This window comes from Triturus cristatus, chromosome 3_2 (genome assembly GCF_964204655.1).
Source record: "Triturus cristatus chromosome 3_2, aTriCri1.1, whole genome shotgun sequence".
In the NCBI taxonomy this organism is placed as follows: Eukaryota; Metazoa; Chordata; class Amphibia; order Caudata; family Salamandridae; genus Triturus; species Triturus cristatus.
In genome coordinates this window covers 678,266,631-678,287,093 of record NC_140584.1, presented here as the reverse complement: position 1 = coordinate 678,287,093, position 20,463 = coordinate 678,266,631, and the positions used below count along the sequence as shown (strand labels likewise).

At 46.2% G+C, this 20,463-nt stretch overlaps 1 protein-coding gene and 1 long non-coding RNA gene across 8 annotated transcripts in view; one reads left to right on the top strand and one right to left on the bottom strand.

Annotated features, from left to right (window-relative positions):
• The window catches only part of FTCDNL1 (formiminotransferase cyclodeaminase N-terminal like), a 277,966-nt gene that overhangs the window by 24,348 nt on the left and 233,155 nt on the right, over window positions 1-20,463 (top strand). The gene's annotated exons all lie outside the window — the stretch shown is intronic.
• Window positions 2,114-20,463, bottom strand: part of LOC146857941 (uncharacterized) — a 145,419-nt gene continuing 127,069 nt past the window's right edge. The window contains exon 3 of the long non-coding RNA XR_014979970.1: window positions 2,114-2,326. This is a non-coding gene — a long non-coding RNA (uncharacterized LOC146857941). The remainder of the gene's footprint in view (window positions 2,327-20,463) is intronic.

Here is a 20,463-nt window from a genome sequence, read left to right as displayed (position 1 = left end):
CAGGGTTGCATCTTCATTCATCTGCATACTAAATGGTCTTTCTGGCCTGAGAGAGAGGGAGATGGGGCGCAATTACATTTGTATTGGCTGGGCCCTGCCCTCACAGTAGGGCTTGTTTACCCCCTACTGATGTCAGGAGCAAGTGCTGGGATTGAATAGGGGTGTTGTGCACTTCAAAGATTTGTGTTGAAGCTTCCTCCACATCAGACATTTCGAGTATAAGTACAGGGGCTTTGACCCCATGATTTGAGACACCGCGTGGGGCTTGTAACCAGAGGCTGCTGGCTCTACAGACTGCACTTTGCGAGAAGGAACTGTGATGCTGCCAGAGAAACCATCATTTGGGCTACTTGCTTTGTTGTGCCAACCTGTTGCTTGGTGGATTGCTGGAGGGGCTGCCAAACTGCAAAGTAACCCTGTGAGCTGGCCTGCCTGCCCCAGCGTTGCCCCACCGAGAGTATTCTCCAGGGAATGCTGGCTGCCCTGTGTCCTGCAAAACAGCGTGTGAGGAGCGCTTTTGCCCAAAATAATTTAAAGTCTGGCACCACTATCCAGATCGAGCAGTCTGCTCGGGTCTGGGTTTGCCTGAAGCATTTTTGTGGATTCCAGAGTGGGCACCCCTAGACGTGCGGATGGAGACGTGGCCTGCTGAGGCACTATTCCCCAGATTCTGTCCCTGCCACCTGTCTGAAGACCCCCTAACGTGGCTCCCTCTGCCGCTGGAGACGCAGAAAGCCGGACTTGCACTCCAACGGCCAGGGAGCATACTCTCCCATTGCTGCTATCTGTAACTTCTGGACCGAGCGTGTCCCCAGGGAAGCGGGGATCCTCTGGTGAGTCCGCCGCTTCCAAGGAATTGCCGTCCGTAAGGCCCACCGGTAGCCCTCCAGAAGTCTGGCCCATCCCCACACCATGTATAGCGGGTCACTGGAGCTCGAAGGAACCACACTGCCGTCCCGTGCATCTTCACAAGCGGCCCTGCTTTGTTCTTGGCATCTCGTCTAGCATTAGTGGTGACCCGTGAGGCCCCAAGAAGTTCACAGGCTCACCAGAACCTGGGGTTGCTTCGTTGTTGTGGATACATGCGGACGGCCGAGCGAGGTCTCTGTGCTGAAGTAGACGATGTTTGCTGGCGTCACCCCCACTACCTGGTTTGGCAGACATACCTTGGGTGAACTTCTGTTCTTTTGTGACATTGCGGGGCAAACCCTTCACAGGGGCTCCCATTAGGAACTGACTGCATTAGTGGAAAGCGGTTGTAATCACTGTATTTTTTTATAGTAGGAGCGCAGCTGCTTCTGCACTCTACTGGGGCTAAAGGAAGTTACTGTATAACCTGAAGCATGAATGCAGGCACGCTAAAGTCTAGACTTACATGGTACTAATATGGTTATTCCTGTATTTTAGAACCTATCTGCCACTTTCATGCCCTGATATTAGCATATATGTTGTTTTTGACTTGCATCATCATGATAATGAATATTATTTCAGGATTTGCATTTGTAGGTGCAGTGATGGTGTTTTCAAGACATGTGCTGCACATACAATCTTTATCTTATTGCATCAACTGTGATGTTTTGACAATTGCCTAGTTGGCAAAGTGATTATTGGTTTATGTAGGTTTTGGTCTATGTTTATATTCAATACGGAAACATATTTTTGTATAATACTGTGTGCAGTCTCTTTTGTGGTGTGTTTATTGTGTTACTGCTGTGAATTTGTTGCACAAACGCTTTACACATTGCCTATGGGATAAGCCTGACTGCTCTGCCAAGCTAACAAGAGGTTGAGCAGGGGGTATCTTGGGTGTGTATCTCCCTTACCCTGACTAGAGTGGTGGGTTCTGCCCAGCTTAGGAGCATACTCTAGTCAACCAGAAACCCCGTTCCTAACCGGTATACACAAAGATGTACAGAGTCCTCCTGTCTTCTCCCAAGCTCTTGATAGGATTTGGATTTTTTAAAGTTATCACAAGAGTCAGTTTTGGTGCAATCAATTGATGATATAATAATCGCAGCAAAAAAAACGAGGGCACAATGAAAATTTGGCTAGCTATAGTCATGGTAAATTTAAATTCTATTAAGGACACAGAGGCAAGGATTATGCCTTCTTCCTTCGCTTTATTTTTCACAGCAGCATACTTTTAAACATGATAACTACATTTCCCATGAACAATAGGGAAAGCAAAGAGTTCCAACAGGAGTCCTTCCTCACTGTCTGCACTCCATCCAGCCAGCATAGTCCCTTCACGCTGTTTCCTCTTTCTCTTACTTCACCCAAACCATCTCTATCAGATCTCACGGTTCTGGTTTGGAACCATCATTTCCTGCAAAATAGGTAGTGTCAGAGGACTGGTCTGGAACTAATTGTAGCATACACAAGCAAACAACAACATCTGAGTAACCTCATCCGCTCCTTACCACAGTATTAAAGACCCATGAATGGCTTACTTGCATTAGAACCGGGAGGGTCCACATCTTCAGAGGTCACTGGGTGGGATGATCCTTGCCTCCATGTCCTTAATGGAATTAAAACTTACCAGCACTGTAGCTAGGCAAATTTTAATTCTATGTCAGGACCGGAGGCTCAGATTATGCCAGTTCAAAGCTTGTCGACTACTAGCCTTGCCGCCTCCAGTACTGGTTTGAAATAAAACCTCTTAAAGGTGGAGTCAGAGGACCAATCGGCTGCGCGCATCAGATTTTCCAAACGCGCACCTAGGGAAAAAGCCTTTGAGGCCATCGCTCTTCTCGCCCAGTGAACACCAAACTGTTTAGTATCAATCCCCGCCACCTGCATAACCCAACACACCCATCTTGCGATGGTCGGGGACGAGACTGCTTTTTACGGATTACGTAGTGCAAGGAGAAGTTGCCTCTCACCCAGAGGGTGAGTTTCCTCGCTCAATTATTCATGAGCACGGAGGCACTGTACCACAAAGAGCTTCGGGGAGTCTGGAAACGCTGGGTACGAAATGACCCTGGTATAACTCTTGGTCCTTCTACTTACCCTGAATGACACCCCTTCTGGGGAGAACACTCTGGCTAATATGTCTAAAGCCCTCATGTCTGAGACGCGCCTGCACAAGACCACACACAACAGCATTCCCAATTTGGCCGTCACTTCCTTACGAGACAGAAACCTGTTTGGTTGCTGTTGGAAATGACCCTTTGTGCAGGGTTATCCCCAAACGTTTTGCTTCTTCCTCCTTTGTTTTTCTTGACCTAATGTTGTTAGCTATAGCACTCTGGGCACTTTACCACTGCAGATCAGCGCTAAAGTGCATATGCTCTCTGTGTAAATTGTTATTGTAATTGGTTATCCATAATTGGGATATTTGTTTTACCAGTAAGGCCCTAGTAAAGGTCACTAGGTGTGCCAAGGCTTGTAACTCAAATGCTACTAGTGGGCTTGCAGCACTGATTGTGCCACCCACATAAGTAGCGCTGAAGATGTCTGAGGCCTGCCACTGCATTGCCTGTGCGCAGTTTAACTGCCATGTTGACCTAGCCAGTGTACCCACTGGCCAGGCCTAACCCTTTTCTTTTCTTACACATAGAACACCTCTATGGTAGGCCCAAGGTACCCCCCTGGGAAGGGTTCAGTGCATGTGAAAGGTAGGACATGTACTAGTGTATGTAACATGTCTTGATAGTGAAGTACTGCCAATTTCGTTTTTTCACTTTTGAAAGGCTATCTTGCCCATAGGACAGAATGGAGAATGCTGTGTAACACCTTACCAGCATATCTTCCCATAGGAGTGAGATGGAAACTTGGAGCCTGGTATCCCTGAACTCAGAATTTAATAACACATATTTTAGGAAGGATGTTTTTTAAATTCTGTGTTTTTAAAATAGCACTTTTAGAAAGTGGCTGTTTTCTTGTTCAACCTTTCTGTGTGCCTCTGCCTGTTTGTGGATTGACTGTCTGGTTTGAGAGTGACAGGGGCTGGGGTGGCTTCAGGAGTCTGGGTAAGTCAGCACTAGGCTGTATAGGTCGATCTGCATTTGGAGTGGTGGGAGGAGTAGCACCTGGGCCTGAATAGGGCTGTGTCTGCCTTCCACAATGCTGGCTCCACCTCCTGCGGTGTGTCTGATGACCCTGGCCCACACTAACAAAGGAAGAAGTTGTGCACTTGCAGAGTGCACCCAGAACTGGTTTGGACTGGGTCCAGCACCCCTCACACATAGAGAACAAAGACTTTTGGGGTATAAATATGAGAGCTGAAACCCCTGTACTTTACACTACTTTGTGATCCAGAGGAAACTGTTGCCATAGAGTACAGCTGAAGAGACTGAGGAGAAGTACTGCCCTTGCTGTGTGTCTGGGGTTGGCCTGCAGTTTGCTGTTTCTGCTGAGGAGAGAACCAAGGGACTTTGCTGTGTGCTGTTTCTCCCTGCTTGAAGAAGGACTTTGCTGTTTCCATCTGAAGAAAAGTCTCCAAGGGTCTTAGAAGAGCTGGCCTCCTGTTTCTGAAGTCCCATGAACAAAAGGAATTCACCCCTAGCTTCCCTGAACTTCGTTTGTGGGAGTTCTAACCTGCCAGGAGGGCCTGTAACTGTGTGTGAGGCCTTTTTGCTGTTGGGAGCTGGAAGCGCGATGCAACGAGGGAGCAGCATGTCGCAGCCGCGGCTGTCGCATCACCAAGGAAGCGTGCTGCCGCTGTTCGCCGTTGCATCACCGGCGAAGCATGCTGCCGACACAGAGGGTGCTGTTGCATCACCAGAGAAGCGTGTCACAGGGCCATTGCATCGCTGAGGAAGCGCGCTGCTGCATCACTTGAGAAGCATGTCGCACGGCCTGTCGCGACTCAGGAAACCACCAATTTCGCCATCGGGCGTGCACACATCACCTCCACGTTGTCGCATCGCATCAAAGACAACATTTTGTCGCATCGCACCGGATCGTTGCAAAGCATCGAGGCATTGTTGCATCGTGACCAGAGCGCAGGAAGAATTGACGCATTGCCTTCTCTGCGACCCTTTTGTTTGTTCTGCGTTGCGCATCCCCGGTACTTTGAGACTAAGTGTCGCATTTATCATCTACAAGCTTATTTTTGCAACAACCTTTTTAAAGACACTCTACTAAGTATCTTTATGTTGGATTTTTGTCGTTTTGGTCTTGTGTAGTTTAGATACAGATATTTTATTTTTCTAAACTGGTGTGGTGTCCTTGTTGTGGTGTTTTTACTGTGTTACTGTGAGTGTTGGTACAAATGCTTTACACATTGCCTTTGGGATAAGCCTGTCTGCTTGTGCCAAGCTACCAAGGGGGTGAGCAGGGGTTATCTAAAGTGTCTAGAAGAAAGGGTCCCTATTTGGTCAAAGGTACCTACCTCTGCCAACTACAGACCCCCAGTTCTAACAGTTGCCAAGAAAGAAAAAGGTTCAGCACTCTGTTCACGTCTCAAAGGGCGGAATACCGAGGCTCCGGGGACAGAGAGAGTCTAATTCCTCTGAGCAGCCGGCAAACTAAAGGGTGTTCACCCACCGGAGAGCCCTGCACCACTAGGTGTCTGGCAGAAATCACGGAGCGGAAGGTATTATTGACCTGTAAGCCAGACCATCCTCCGCCAGACTCGCCAGGAAATTAAGGACGTGGACTACATTCGCCCCCACGGGATCGACACTCCGTTGCACACAACAACTACGCCATCAGCGCCAGGCTGACCGATATCTCTTGGTCTTGCTGTCCTCCCATGCCTTGGTGAGCAAGTCCTCAGCCTTTCCCGAAAGGCCTGGGAGCGACCTGCAATGCTGGAGATCTGCCAGTCCATCATCCTCAATGTCCCTTCCGCCACCAGGCAATGGGGAACGAGATCGGGATTGAGAAGAATATGAGGAAAGCGGGGGAGTCGGATTGGAGAATCCCAAGTAAGTTCCAGTAGAACTGGAAACCAAACTTGAGACCTCCACCAGGGTGTGAAAAACACCACCTCCGCCTGTTGGCGGCGAAGCAACGCCGACACTCGTGTGATCATGGAGAACGGGGGGAAGGCATAGCCGTGCTCATGCTGCCAGTCCTGGAGGAACGCATCCGTCACCTCCGCCTGAGGATCTGGCCGCCAACTGATTTCTCCTGGTAACTGATGATCCAGTCTTGATGCAAAGAGATCGACCGAGAAGGGGCCTCATCTCTCCGACAACTGAGAGAAGACTTGAGGGTCCAGCTTGCAGATGCTGGCGTCCAGGAGGTGACGAGAGTGCCAATCGGCCACCTCGTTCTCCCGATCCGGAAGGTATTCTGCCGTCACCGAAATCTAGTTGTCTAGGCAGAAGTGCCAGAAGTCCCTGGCCAGGTTCGCCAACATCCTAGACTTGGTGCCACCTAGGTGGTTGATGTACCGGACTGCAGAGATGTTTTTCATGCAGAGAAGGACGCAGGATTGGACCCTGTCCTTCGTCCAGCATTACACCGCAAACAACCCTGCCAGCAACTCCAGGCAGTTGATGTGTAAGGGTTGTTCGTGAGTGGATCAGGCTCCACCCGTGGAGAACTCTCCACACCGGGCTCCCTAGCCTGAGCAACTGGCGTTGGATTCGATGACTATGTCTGGGGCGGAACCGAAGATCGCTTGACCATTCCACGCCTCCATGTGGGTGAGCCACCATTCCATCTCGTCCCTCACCTCGTCCGTCAGAGGTATTGACTGGGAGTACGTAATTCCCTTCCTGAGGATATGCGCTTTCAGGCGCTGCATGGCTCGGTAGTGCAAGGGCCCGGGGAAAATGGCCTGTATTGAGGAGGAGAGGAGGCCTACCAGCCGCGCACGCTGGCACAAAGAAATTTGCTTCTTCGCTAAGGTCTGTCTCAGCTCGTGCCTGATCTTCGCCATCTTCATGGCAGGAAGACTCAGGGTGGAAGACACAGAGTCTACCTTGAAGCCTAAAAAGGTTGTGCACTGGACGGGAGTCAACAGAGACTTTAGTTTGTTTATGACAAATCCCAGGCCCTGAAGGAGGTCGAACAGAGTCTTCAACTGGCTGGACAGTCTTCTGGGCACTGCTCCAGAAAGAGCATGTCGTCCAAGTAGACGATCATGCGAATGCTCTGCATGCGCAGGAACTCCACCGCCGGTCTGAGAACCTATGTGAAACACCACGGAGCAGAGGATAGCCAGAAAGGGAGTGTGGTGAATTCGAAGACCTGCCCTTCCCACCTGAATTGCAGGAAACACCGATGTGGGGGAAAGATAGGGACCGTCCGGTACGCGTCCTTCAGGTCCAGCCAAACCATCCGATTGAGTGGTCTCAGCACGTCCCTGAGGAGGTTTTTGACCTCCATTTTGAAGTGGCGGTAAACCACCCACTCGTTGAAACTCTTCAAGTTGATGACTGGCCACCGACTACCATTGACCTTGTCGACTAAGAAAAGGTTGCTGAGAAAACCACCGGGGTGCTCCGCTGCGAGGCAAATTGTCCCTTTTTGGAGGAGGGCAGAGACCTCTTCGTGCACCAGCTCGGTATCTCGCTGAGAGAAGGAAATGGGATTGGGGCGGGTTAGCTGGCAAGGATAACCATGGAACTCCAGCTGGAAGCTCTGGACCGTCTGCAGCACCCAAGCATCGCTTGTGAGGAAAGCCCAAGCTGGGAAAACCAGCACTAGACGCCCCCCCACCTGCAAGCTTGCCGAGGGTATTACACTCACCTTTTCCAGCACCATGTTGCTGGCCTCGTTGGCCACCACAGCCACGGAACTTCTGTCCTCTGGGGATAGAAATTGTTGAAGCGGGCGTTGGCCGGATAATGCCCGCGCCCGGAGCCTTGCTCTGTCAGGGTCGGAGAAGCGGCTGGACGTGCGGCCCCTGCCATGACCGGCTCCTTGGAAAACCCGTGGGGTAAAGACCTTCCTGATGTTAGACTGGGCCCTGTCAAGAGAGGTGAAAGTGGCCACAAACGTTCCCAACTCTTTGACAAACGGATCCCCAAACAAGCCTCCTTGGGCCACAGAGCCCACCTGCGAAGAGGCCAGGTCACCCAACTTGGGGTCCACCTTAATCAGGCGAGACCGCCTTCTCTCTGTGAAGAGCGCGCAATTTGCGTTCCCAATAAACATGATTGCATGCTGCGCCCAGCTCGAGAGAACCTCCGGGGAGATAAGGGCACCGGATACCTTGGCCTTCTCGGCCATTTCAAGAATTTTGGTGACCGGACCCACTGCATCCAGCAGGTTGTCTTGGCTTGTCGCCAAGAACGATCGATGCCCTTTTTAGGGTCCCTCACAAACTTCGCTAGGAAGGTTGCCATTTTAGGATTGAAGAGGTTCGTGGAGGCGTTGGGGTGCAGTCCGGGGGGGGGTGCCGGGTCAGGTTGAGGGGGCACCTGCACCAAGAAAGCCTCTTTCTGGCGTGCAAACGCATCAAAATCAACACCCTTGGTGCGTGGTTTCTTAGAAGGAGGGGAAGTGGGCTGAGGAACGGGAGTTGACTTGGGGGTAGCTGGCGCGGGAGCAGACCACTTAGCGCATTCCATAGCTATCTGTGCAGATAAGCGCTGCTCTAAAGGCTCCTTGGCTTGATTTACCGCCCTATAAATGGAGTCATCCACTGCATGGTAGAAGTCGTCATCCCAGGGAAGGTAGGCTAGGGGGTCCTCCTCCTGGTACTGATCCTGCTCCTGCTCCGCCTGCATTCTGAGGTGAGTAAGGCTCTGCAGGTGTACACTGGAGCTATAGATGGTGTTGTGCAGAAGCACTTTCAAAACGCCTTGAAAGGCAGGATTATAGGAGCTGGGAGGGAGGCCAGGCAAATGTGGGTGGCCGAGGGTACACAGTTGACAGGCAGAGCCCCTGGGACACATCAGCCCTTCAGATCACAGGGCAACCACCCGGGACAGTGTCCCAGCAGCACCAGGCAATTTGGTGCAATTACAACCCCGCAGGGTGTCAAACAAGGGGAAATACAGACCCCCAGGAGGGGCGTTCACCACTTGCCAAAGAAGGGACTAGTACAGACCCTATGCAGGCGTCACACCAGGTGGTAGGAGGCAGGCAAACTCACACAGCAGCGCGCTTGACAGGACTCTATCGTTCCAGTACCTGACTCGCGCTACCCATAGAGAGCGCACAACACCCTCTGGCAGTGGGAGGACCACACCGCACATTCAGAGTTAGCAAGCGCTAAGCGAACGCCATGAAAACCAACACATTTCCCCCCAAACCGGGAGAAGAAAAAAAGATTGACTTTACTTGCTGCAGAGCAGCGAAGGAAGAGGTAACATCGTGAAGGGACTATGCTGGCCGGATGGAGTGCGGACAGTGAGGAAGGACTCCTGTCGGAATTCTTCGCTTTCCTTATTGTTCAAGGGAAATGTAGCGACGGAAGAAGGCATAATCTGAGCCTCCGGTCCTGACTTAGAATTGTATTATTCAATAATTTAGCTGACAATAGTTCACCCACAAAACTACAGTGTTGTGAGACAGAAGGTACTTAACTGGGACATCCGATTCAGAAAAGCGTGATGAAGGTGTCCAAGGATTGCATCTCTGTGATTTGAGGAATATATCCACCAACAACACAGAGAGAAGTGAGGTTGTTTCTAGAAATGACTGGCACCGTCTTAATTGATTTCCAACATTTCTTTGTTTGCAAAACCGTTACAGAAGTAGACTTATGGTGATGTCATAGATCTGGAAGCTTGAAAGGATGGATGCATAAAATACTTCTTGGAGCTAAGACACCCCTTGTCTATGTCACCTGCATTAAGAGTGCCTGACTATGAAAAATAATGTTTATTCTGTCAAAATAAGGGTGCTCAGTTTCTGTTCTTTCACAACAACAGCACAGCAATGCAAAGCAACCTGTTGCTTATTTTTCTGGAACCCTGTCTCCAGTTGCTGCTGCATTGCCTGGATGTGTGATTTTCGTACATGGCACATGGCATTTAGCATTTGGTGTAAGTCTAGTTTTAAGTTACTTCTCTTGATTAACTAACTTTTGTTTTCTGTAATGATACTATTATTTGAATAAATCTAAACAATATAGAAACCTAAAAAAACGTATTGTGCAGGTTTTCTTGATTATCTTGACCGAGCGTGAACATTCTGGATGCTCCCTTTCCTGTCTATGGACCCGCCTTAATTAATTAGGGGTGGAGTTTCAACGTGTATGATCAGACAATGCTAGCACTTGAAATAGGTATACTGTTTCTCTATTGTTCTTTAACCTTTGATGGTAGTGAAGAAGCTGTGTACAAGGGCTTTGATGAAGTGCTTCTTGGTTGCCACAAAACTGACAGAGATCTAAAATGGGAGGAAAGTCTTGAATGCGTTCCAAGAGTCTGGAGATCAATATGCCTGCAAAGTTAGAAGCATAGTCTGATACGAGATAGAAGAAAGACTAGGCTATACGGGTTTTCTGAAAGGTTAAGTTACCCCTGAAGAAGGACGCGCTTAATGATTGGTGTGTGACTGCGAGATCCTACTCACCTGCCGTGAAGGGAACGGTGTCTCTAGAGGGTGAATTCTGCTTCTTGTTTCGTCACCGTGAGGGAAACGGCTGTCCTGAACCACACTTCCCAGCACCACTTGGGACCGGCGCAGCGCCTGACGACATCAGAGCGAGCCGGAGCCCTACTAAAGACGCCAGGGGCTTCCGCAGCGCGGGACGCGCGCGGGCGAAGCCCGGGCAAAGGGTGGGCCCTCTGTGGCCCTCAGGGGACAGAAGGTGACGGGACGGGCTACCCCCTTAACATCTCTACCATCCTGGGTAAACACTCATATTGACAATACCAGTGTTTCGGTTGGTTGTAATATTGCATGTGTGGTTTGTCATAGTTTCTAATCGCAGTCCCATAAATATTTAGTGTTATAGCTGTCTCCCTGGACTCATTATACATGATGACTAAAGCAAGAAAGATTTCCGTCGCCACAAGATCGTCGACTAGAAACAAAACTGTTCCATCTACACCATTACCGTCACTGACAGCCATAGACCTGATGCTACAAAAGACCATAGGTGTAGTTGCAGATGCAATACAAAATACAGAGAGGCGTCTCTCACTGACCCCAAATATGTGTTTTCCCAATCTCTTAATGCACACCACTGCTAATAATAACACTGTGGAGTCCTCTATTAATATGGAGGAATCACTTTTGCTGCAATCCTTTTCAGGGTTACCTAGTGGCAAAAGTAGTAGGAAAAATGCATCACTAGGCTCACCCATTTTATTAAATAGTATAGAAAGAAGCCCTTTGTTTGTCTCTAACTCCGGGGATAATTTGTGTCTGCTTCAACCAGGAACTATGTCATCACATTCCTCAGGGGAAGTATTTGCCGAAAGTTCACCCCTTGCAAATAAAATAGTAGCTGATAAACCGCTCTCCCCAAAAAAGATGAAACGGCGTTTTGGGAAAAAAACTAAATCTATTGTAAGGAAAACATACAGACCCCTGGGTAATCATAAGCCCTCAGCAAAGGATGTTTGGGTAAATTTTAGACTGGCTAAACCACTCATCAGAACACCTAATATGATTACCACTTCTACAAATCAGGGCGTATTTTTGCCCAATGAAACACAGCCAGAGAATACCAAAACTTACATAGACCAGACATGTCAGACTGAAAGTGCAAGTACTTTAGATAAATTATATTTGATAGAAATGGCACAGTTAGTAAGATCACTTTTGCAGCCCATTAGTGAAAAAATCATTGGTTTAGAGCAAACTTTAGTGAAGTTTGAGAAGTCTCAAAAAAAGGATACTATGAGCATGTTAAAAATTCTTACTGCACCTACACAGAAGGACAGTCTTTTACTGGCTAATGGCAAACGAAATCAAATTAATACTAAAAAGACACGATCCAAGAACAACGCAGAAATTGATTGTTCTAATTTGGCATCTACTTCTCCCTTGGGTGTCACAGATCACAACGATCTAAATACGCCCATATGTGTAAATAACGAACCAATAGTAGCGTTGACCCTGCCCACTACCCCAGATAGTTCTATAACTGGTAGCGATGAGAGTGAATGGGCTGCGGAAGGTTTACTCCCTGCCTCACTTGATGATCAGGCTGAGCCTGAAAGGCCTATATTAATAGAAAATACAGCCATTGCCACACGTCTAATGCAAACACCCAAATTGACACAATTTAAAAAACCCATTCACATTAATCTCCCTCCTGAATCCCACTTATACACCATAGTAATGATAGGTGTACCGCAATTAGAAGTGGGCAAGATAGAGAGTTATGGGGATTTGAAAAATAAAGTGAGCCATTGGTTAACCACCCATAGACCGATCCCTCCCCACATTAATGGTAAAATAACAAACGTCAGGAGGGTTGATTGGGTGGGTCATAGATTCAAATCCACCGAGGGTCAACTTTAAGGATAATCGTGTAGCAAGCCACATAACTAGATGGAAGGATGGCCTGATTAATAGCTTGATCCGTACCATGGATCTAACTTATTTCTATCCCTCAAGTGTTCACAGTTTAAACAAAGTGTATCTATACCCCACTTTAGAGCAGGAGAAAACTTATGATCATAACTTATGATCATAATGGAGCAACATCAAGGAATTACGGTCATTATACTGTAGGAGATCAAAGACAGTATAGGAGAGATACATCCTGGGAGGCCAGACAGGTAAACCACCCAGTACTCTATCATGATAGATGGGAGGCCCCACATGGGTTGTATCATTATAAAATTGTAAATTGATACTTGTATAGCGCACTACTCACCCGCCAGGGTCTCAAGGCGCTTGTACGAATACCGCTGTGGAACCCATCCTGGCTTTCCCTGTGAGGCATCCACTCCTGGGCACCCCCAAGGTGGAGGCCAGGCATCCTTAGCGTTGTGGGGGCCGTTGTGGAGATTAAGCAAGCTATTGCCCAGAGTTGCAGAGTGGGACTCCATGATTGGAATAGGCACCGAGGCGAGAATTGTCAGGTCCGTGGAATTTTGAGCCCAAGACCCAACGAGGCGGGGAATTGAACCCTGGTCCCGGGCCAGACCTCTGCATCAGGGTCTGCCGCTCTAACCATTGAGCCACACTTCTCCATTATCGTGATCACCCCCAACCAAAATACCCTAACACCTACTACAATGTACCTACCTCAAACAGGTTTGATGTTTTTCATGAGCAGGATGGTTTGGAGGGGGTTGACTGACTACATGTTGCTCCAGCCCTACCAACATATACTGGTTACATACAAAATAACTTTGGGCATGGGGAATTTAGGTCTACACAAGCAGCAACTGTTCCCCTTTCAACTGATGAATTACTTATTAATAACCAGATAGAACCAGATGCAGACTCTCTAACGGATAGTTCCGTATCACACGAGCACATTAGTATATTGCATGATTTGTCCGAGGCCCTTATTCTTCCACCAGTCCATATAGAACCAAGTTCCTCTACAATAGTAAATATGGGAGACACACACGTAGAACAAAATTGGCTTCCAAAACCCATAACTACAGAAGCCGTCACTGGAATAGACCACGGTGATGTTTGTAATGCGAGTTTAGTGTCCTGGAATGTAGCAGGTTTGGTTGATAAAATATGTGATTCTGCCTGGTTGGCATTTATCAAGAAATATGCAGTTATATGCCTCCAAGAGACATGGATGGAAGATAATAATGTTTTCATTGAGGGCTATCAAAGCTTTTTTAGTCCAGCAGCCCCCTCAACTAGTGGAAGAGCTAAGGGGGGCCTGGCTATTTTTATTAACCTGGCACTTTCCTGCCAAATAAGCAACCGGCATCATGCAAATCGGAATATCCAAGTGCTCGAATTGAAGAGAGGGAAACATGCCCTGACACTAATTAATTTTTATAATGCTATAAACAGTCAAGGGGAATGTAATATACTGCCTTTGAAAGAGATGTTGAGAGAAGGAGCAGGTACACTGTCACGTAACTTATTGATTGTAGGTGATTTTAATGTACACCCATGTGGTAATCCACGAGTTACCTCTATGGGATCCCTGGGGTGTAATAGTATGAATGGTTTCCATTTTGACCACTCTAGGCGTGGACTTTGTCTTAACGATCTGCTGAATGAAAATCATTTATCTGAAGCCATGTCCATGGTGCCTGAGTCCAAGGTCTTTGATGTTCCAACATTTAAAGGATCAGGTCAGGGATCTTTTATAGACCATTTATTGTTATCTGCCGACCTTGTTAATCAAGCTTCTGGATTCACCATCCAAATGAATATCTACAGTGATCATAATCCCCTAACCATTAGATTGGGTGGAGGGGTTTTTGAAGAGCGAATGAATTGTGAAGACCGAGGAATTTTAAAATGTATAAATGGCAAACGCCGATTGAAATGGCATTTGGTAAATCATGAAAACCTAAACACTGAAATTAATAAGTCATGTGGTGAGGAACTTGCGGTTTGTGTGTTACCATTTACGTCACCCGAGCAAATTTTAGCTATTTTTGAGGTCGTGGTGTCTTCAGTAGGATCCATGCTACTAGTTTCAGTGAAGGGACATGCTAGAAATAACCCTAAATGGTTTGACCATACATGTTCTAAAGCAAGCAGAGATCTGAAAAAGGCGTTAAAAATCCAACCTAGAGATCCAGGTCAAATTAAAAACCTGCGACTGATTTATAAGAAATCACTTGTTAAGAGGAAAAATGAAATTAAGGCTTGTACCTGGGAGTCTCTGCTTGACCCATCAGTCCTGGGCAATAGCAGTAAATTCTGGGAAATTGTTAATAAACCCCTGTTCGATATTCCCAGTGATACTGCACTTGGTACAAATATTCCTGAGGAGGATTGGGTCACTCATTTCAGCGTAATTTTTAAAAGCAATGAACAACAGGCAGAAAATGATTTTTTTAACCTCTAAGGAGAATTCTTTGTGTTTTTCAGTAAACAAAGTAGAAAAGGGCATTCAAGGGTTAACCGGAAATAAGGCTCCAGGTCCGGATGGCTTGCCCCGGATCTTTTTAAATCTTGTACCTCATTATGGGCCCCTGTGCTTACGGCTGTAATAAATGCAGCTGTGCCCACGGATGTCCAAAGTCGTGGGGGCTCTCTACTATTGTGCCCGTGTTTAAAAAGGGCGATCGTAGCAGCCCGTTATGCTACAGGCCAATATCTTTAATTAATTCTGTAGCCAAAGTGGTAGGGGGTGTAATTCTGAATAGGTTAACAGCATGGGCAAACGAGAATAAAGTTATATCCCCAATACAATACGGCTTCAGACCTGGTCACTCGACAGTAACTCAGTGTCTGAACTTGTATTTGATTATAGGTAAATACACCCTGGCCCGACAGGGAACCATCCATATGGCTTTTATGGACTTATCGTCCGCATTCGATTGTGTGGACAGAGGCAAACTATGGGACATTTTGTTAAAGATGGGCGTCGAGCAGAATTTAATTAATCTACTGGCTGACTTGCACTCCGACACAAGAGCAAATGTCCGATATACCCAAGACTTGAAAGTGACGGGGGATATCAGAATTAATCGGAGTGTTCGACAGGGGTGTATCCTGGCTCCTTTCCTCTTCAACTTGTATATTAACGAGTTGGAGGAATACTTGTTAAGAACTGGAGCGGATTACCCCTTTGTAGGCCGAAAAGGCATTCCAGTTCTGCTATACGCGGACGATGCTGTCCTTATTTCAAGGACAGCAATCGGCCTCCAGACACTTTTTTAAATTCTTTCTTTGATTTCATGGAGTCTCGAGGCCTAAGTATTAACAATTCTAAGTCCTATGCTATGAAGATAGGCCTAGGGTCGCGAAAACCTAATCTCTTCAACATAAACGGGGAAAAAATTCCAATTACCAAAACCTTTTCATACCTCGGGGTTCTTCTTGATCACCAATTATCTTGGGGCCCTGCTGTTCTCAAGAAGAAGGGCGAGGTAACCCGCGTTAACGCAGCCATACTTGGCTTTGCGAGAAAAATGGGCAATAGTCCAGTGGCTGCCTTACTTAAACTATACCAGGCTAAAAGTGTTGCCGTTGCTTGCTACGGAAGCGAGCTCTGGGGCTACAGCCAGACGCGAGACCTGGAGGTTACAGAAAATAATTTTCTGAAGAAGATACTGAGGCTCCCAAGGGGAATTGGAAACTTCTCGGTACACGAGGAGTTAGGTGTGCCCCACCTTAGCGACAGAATAGCAGTAAACCCCCTATTATGCTGGCTGAACTGCTGGTTAAATAATGATATACCTCTCACCCATGATATACTAAAAGAAGCTTTAACATGGGATGGTAGGTTCAAGGTTCCGTGGTTGAAGTACATTAAAGACTGTTTTACTGAAATAGGTCGACCGGACCTGTTTCTAATCCCAAATTCCATTACTAAAATAGATCCCCTTTTTGTGAAAAATATATTTATGATAACCAGGAATTTTGCCCGGGAAGAGGTTGAGTTCCAGAAAGACAATGTTAGGAAACATGTTTTACTTAAAACCTGCCTACAAATGGAACCATATTTATCATGGCCTATGTCTAGCTACGAACGTTACCTATTAACAAGGTTCCGTTTTGACTTGTTTCATTACTTATTAGCGGTTCCGAGCGGGGCTCATCGAGGCCAAGTGTTGCCAGCTTGCGGCTGCGACGGGAAGTCTCCGCAAGATCTGGCACACTTTTTATTTATTTGTCCTTATTATATGGTACCTCGAAGGCTATTTTTAAAACCATGCCTGAAAGAACTGAAATTTACACAGATCAAACCAGCACTTTATTACCTTCAACTCCTGAATAGTGACTGCACCTTATTTGTATGCAGCTTTTTGAAATTAGCAATTACCTTCAGGAAAAGCATGGAGGGTTAATTATGCTGTTATTGTTGTTATGTATTTTTAATCTTTTTAACTTTGTCATAATTATTTATATTCTTAAACATGTTTTGTTCTGCCTGTTACTTTTGTCTTATATTGATTATGTAAATTCCTGCTGTATAAATGAAATGGATGGTCTGATTTTAATGAATTGTGCTTTTATGATTGTAAGGTTTACAATCGAATAAAGTTATTTGAACTTGAACTTGAACATAGTCTGATACTTGCAGGTCCTTGATCTCTGCCCCCTCCAGGCCACTACAGCTATTGTTAGTTAAATAACTTCTCAGTATCAGTCAAACCTGCAAACATCTATCTCACAAACATGCAGTAAATACAGAACTTGCAGGAACCTTTATGTATATATTTGTTTATGAGGGTAGTTGTTTCTGCTCAATTCACCTAATCCCCAGTTGTGTCCTACTCCCTCCCCAACATGGCTCACCAGTGCATATGTAACCTACCCTTTTAACCTTGACCCTTCCCCTGAACAACCCAAGCATGCCCTTTACATTCAGCCACCACAGACACTTCCATTGATTAGCTCCATTAAATCTTTCCATTTAGCCAGCACATGAACCAGGCTCTTGAGGCACTCAACGCGTATGTAGCCAAAACATTTCTGACCTAACCTGTTCCAAATGCGCAGCTGTCATGTTATGTAACATGTGCTTATGTCATATAGATTAATTCAAAATATGCATAGACGTGTAGCGTACTGATTGATTGATTGATTGATTGATTGATTGATGTACTTATAGAGCGCAGCTATCACCCTACGGGCATCTTGGCGCTTGCATTGGGAACCCGTCCTGGTTTTTCCCTGTAAGATAACCCGTACTGGGCATCCCCAAGGTGAAAGCCAGGCATCCCGCCGCGGGGGGCCGTTGTGGAGATTAAGCAGGCTTGTTGCCCAGAGCTGCATAGTGTGAACTCGTGCTTAGAGTGGGCACCGAAGCGAGAATTATCGAGTCCGTGGACAATTGGGCTCTGGACCCTGCCGCGTCGGGAATCGAACCCAGGTCACGGGTCTGATCTCTGCTTCAGGGTATGCCTCCTCTAACCAGTGAGCTACACTTCTCCATGATCATATTTACTTTGTAGTACCCTCCCTTCATGTGGCTTAGACATACATATAAAAACCTAGCTGAATTGTAGGCATAAAAATTGCTCAAATCTAGCCACAAAAAATTACATAAAACTGGCAAATAAACATGGAAGCAATGAGTGGGAAACACGAGAATTCTTACTTTTACCAGCTTCATCCAGATGGTACAAAGATAGTGAAAATGCATTGAAGGGGTCAAGAAGAGACTGAGATTACAAGGCCTAAAATACATCATGATCTCACTATCCTATTGTAGGGACATAAAGGTTGGGAAATCCTGCCTTTTGCTGAGTCCTGAAAAAGCTTGCAACTTGGTGGATGGTTGAAAACTAAGGGGCAGCACCACGGTGTTGTGCTGCAAACCCTCTTGTGCGGTTTCGAGAACTGGTTCATGGCTCATGGATGTCCCAATGGCTGCTACAGGGGACCCAGTGCTTAAAGGGTCAGCAGAGATACCAGCGTAGCCTGCACAGGAAAAGACATTAGCAGGCAGGGATGACAGGAGGTCCCCTAAAGGGTCACACTAGCTCATTCTGTGTTCCCCTGAATCAGTATGCTGGGATTCCAGGATGTTCAGTACACCTGAGAGTCTATTAGATGATTCAATTGTGCTACACATGGTGCTTACCCCTGGGAACCTGTTTTGGGGGAGCTTGGGAGCTCCTCATTGAGATGGATCACACCTCTCTGAGTCTTTACTGTGAAGTCTTGGGCAACCCTTGATGGGATGATCCTGTGATGCCTCAAGTCACCTAAACATTTTTGTCCCTATAATACCAAGTTCCTATAAGGGGCTAAGCGGGTAGAAAACATGGCATCTTTCCAGATGACGTTCTAATTTACATTGATCATATGAGTCGCCTGAGTGGGGTGACTCTTTCCGTCATATTAAAGCTTCATTTTATGGTTATTTGTAATACCGGTTTGGGGGAGAAGCTCTTTGGAGTTGTGGAATGGATAGTTCTTGGCTTATCATCCGATTTAGTAGTGTGGTGAGTGTTCACAGCAGGGACAGAAGAATGTTTGGGTTGTCAGCAGTATGCATGTAGAGTTTATGGTGAGCACTGTGCTGCGGGTGGTGTTGATCGTTATTGAATGGTAATCAGAAGATATTGGCTGGAAAACACACCCGGTTCAGGCAACTTGGAACTTATTAACATGGAATTCAAGCATGGAGTGATAATTCTGTCAGACCACGCTCTGATCTCATTGACGTTCCTTAACATGTCTTTCTCAACCCTCTCCCCCAGATGGCATCCAGAAATAGTATGCCATCACAAAAAATTGCAGAAGATGTTTTCACTATCAACTACTTAGGATGCTTCTAAAACATATATATTTTTTTAAACATCTTTTTATTGATTGAAACCATTTGAGACATTGCAATACACCACTGTGTTATATCTTCTAAAACAGCTTTTTGTGGCAAAATCATACCATTAGTTGCTAAAACAAACTGCCAAATAGTCGGAAGCTAATGAAAAGTAAGTATGTTAAAGATAGCCATTCAACATACAAAGAACTCTTGAACTTGAAACTCTTGAACTTGAAAATATAATTAAACAAAAAGGTGCACTTTTGCTGCTGATCACTCTTCACCCCCTTCCCCGACAACTTCAAATCCAGATATCCTATTGGTGAGACTAGAGGTGGGAATGCTAACTACTTCAAAACTAGTGAAGAGAAAAGTAAGATCTTAGTAATCAAAAATAAACAAGGGATTCTCAGATCTAAAGATACAGAAATAATCACAATCTTTAAAGCCTTATATGAAACTCGTCAGCAAAAAAAACTGCTTACTGTAGAAGAACTCAACACATTATTTTTACCAATTTAAAATCACCAGCATACCAGTATGAACATCATAGGCTTGGTGCCTCCAGAAAAAAATCTTACCATCTAAGAAATTCAAGGTAGTATTTGCAAATTCAAGAAAAAGAAAGGTCCAGGGGTTGATGGACTGACACCTGAATCCTAACATGCACTTCCTGTCACTCCATCGCAAATCATCAGGAACTCTTTAAATATCTGCACCACCTGGAACATTCACCAAAGCTACAATTACTTTGTTGTATAAGATTGCAAATATCCACAAGACCCAGAGTACTCTGCAAGAAATTCTGCCTAACCAGAGAAACTAGACATGGCTGTCCCCTTTCTCCACTTCTCTTCATTATTTACCCTCAAATCACTGCTAGCCAGAATCAGACACCAGTCTATATGCTGTTATCCTATGCTGATTTTCGTTGTTCATCAGTGGCCCAGAACAATTAATAGCCAACCTATTAGAAGAATTGGATCTACACCTCCTTGTCAGCATGTAAACTCAATCAAGGCAAACTCAACATTCTCCCCCTAAGATATGTTTTAAAAGGCCATTTAAAAAATGTAGTTTCAAATGGTTCTCCTTGCAAATAAGATACTTAGGTATGCCCTTCTCAAGACAAATTAACCTTTGTATAAATAAGTATTGTAGGATATTCAGATAAAGAGCAAAACCTCCAGCTGCCCCCCACTCCTCCCGCTCCCGTATTGATGGAGGTACCCATGACACCATAAAAATCATGGTCTTCCCCTATTATTTTATACATC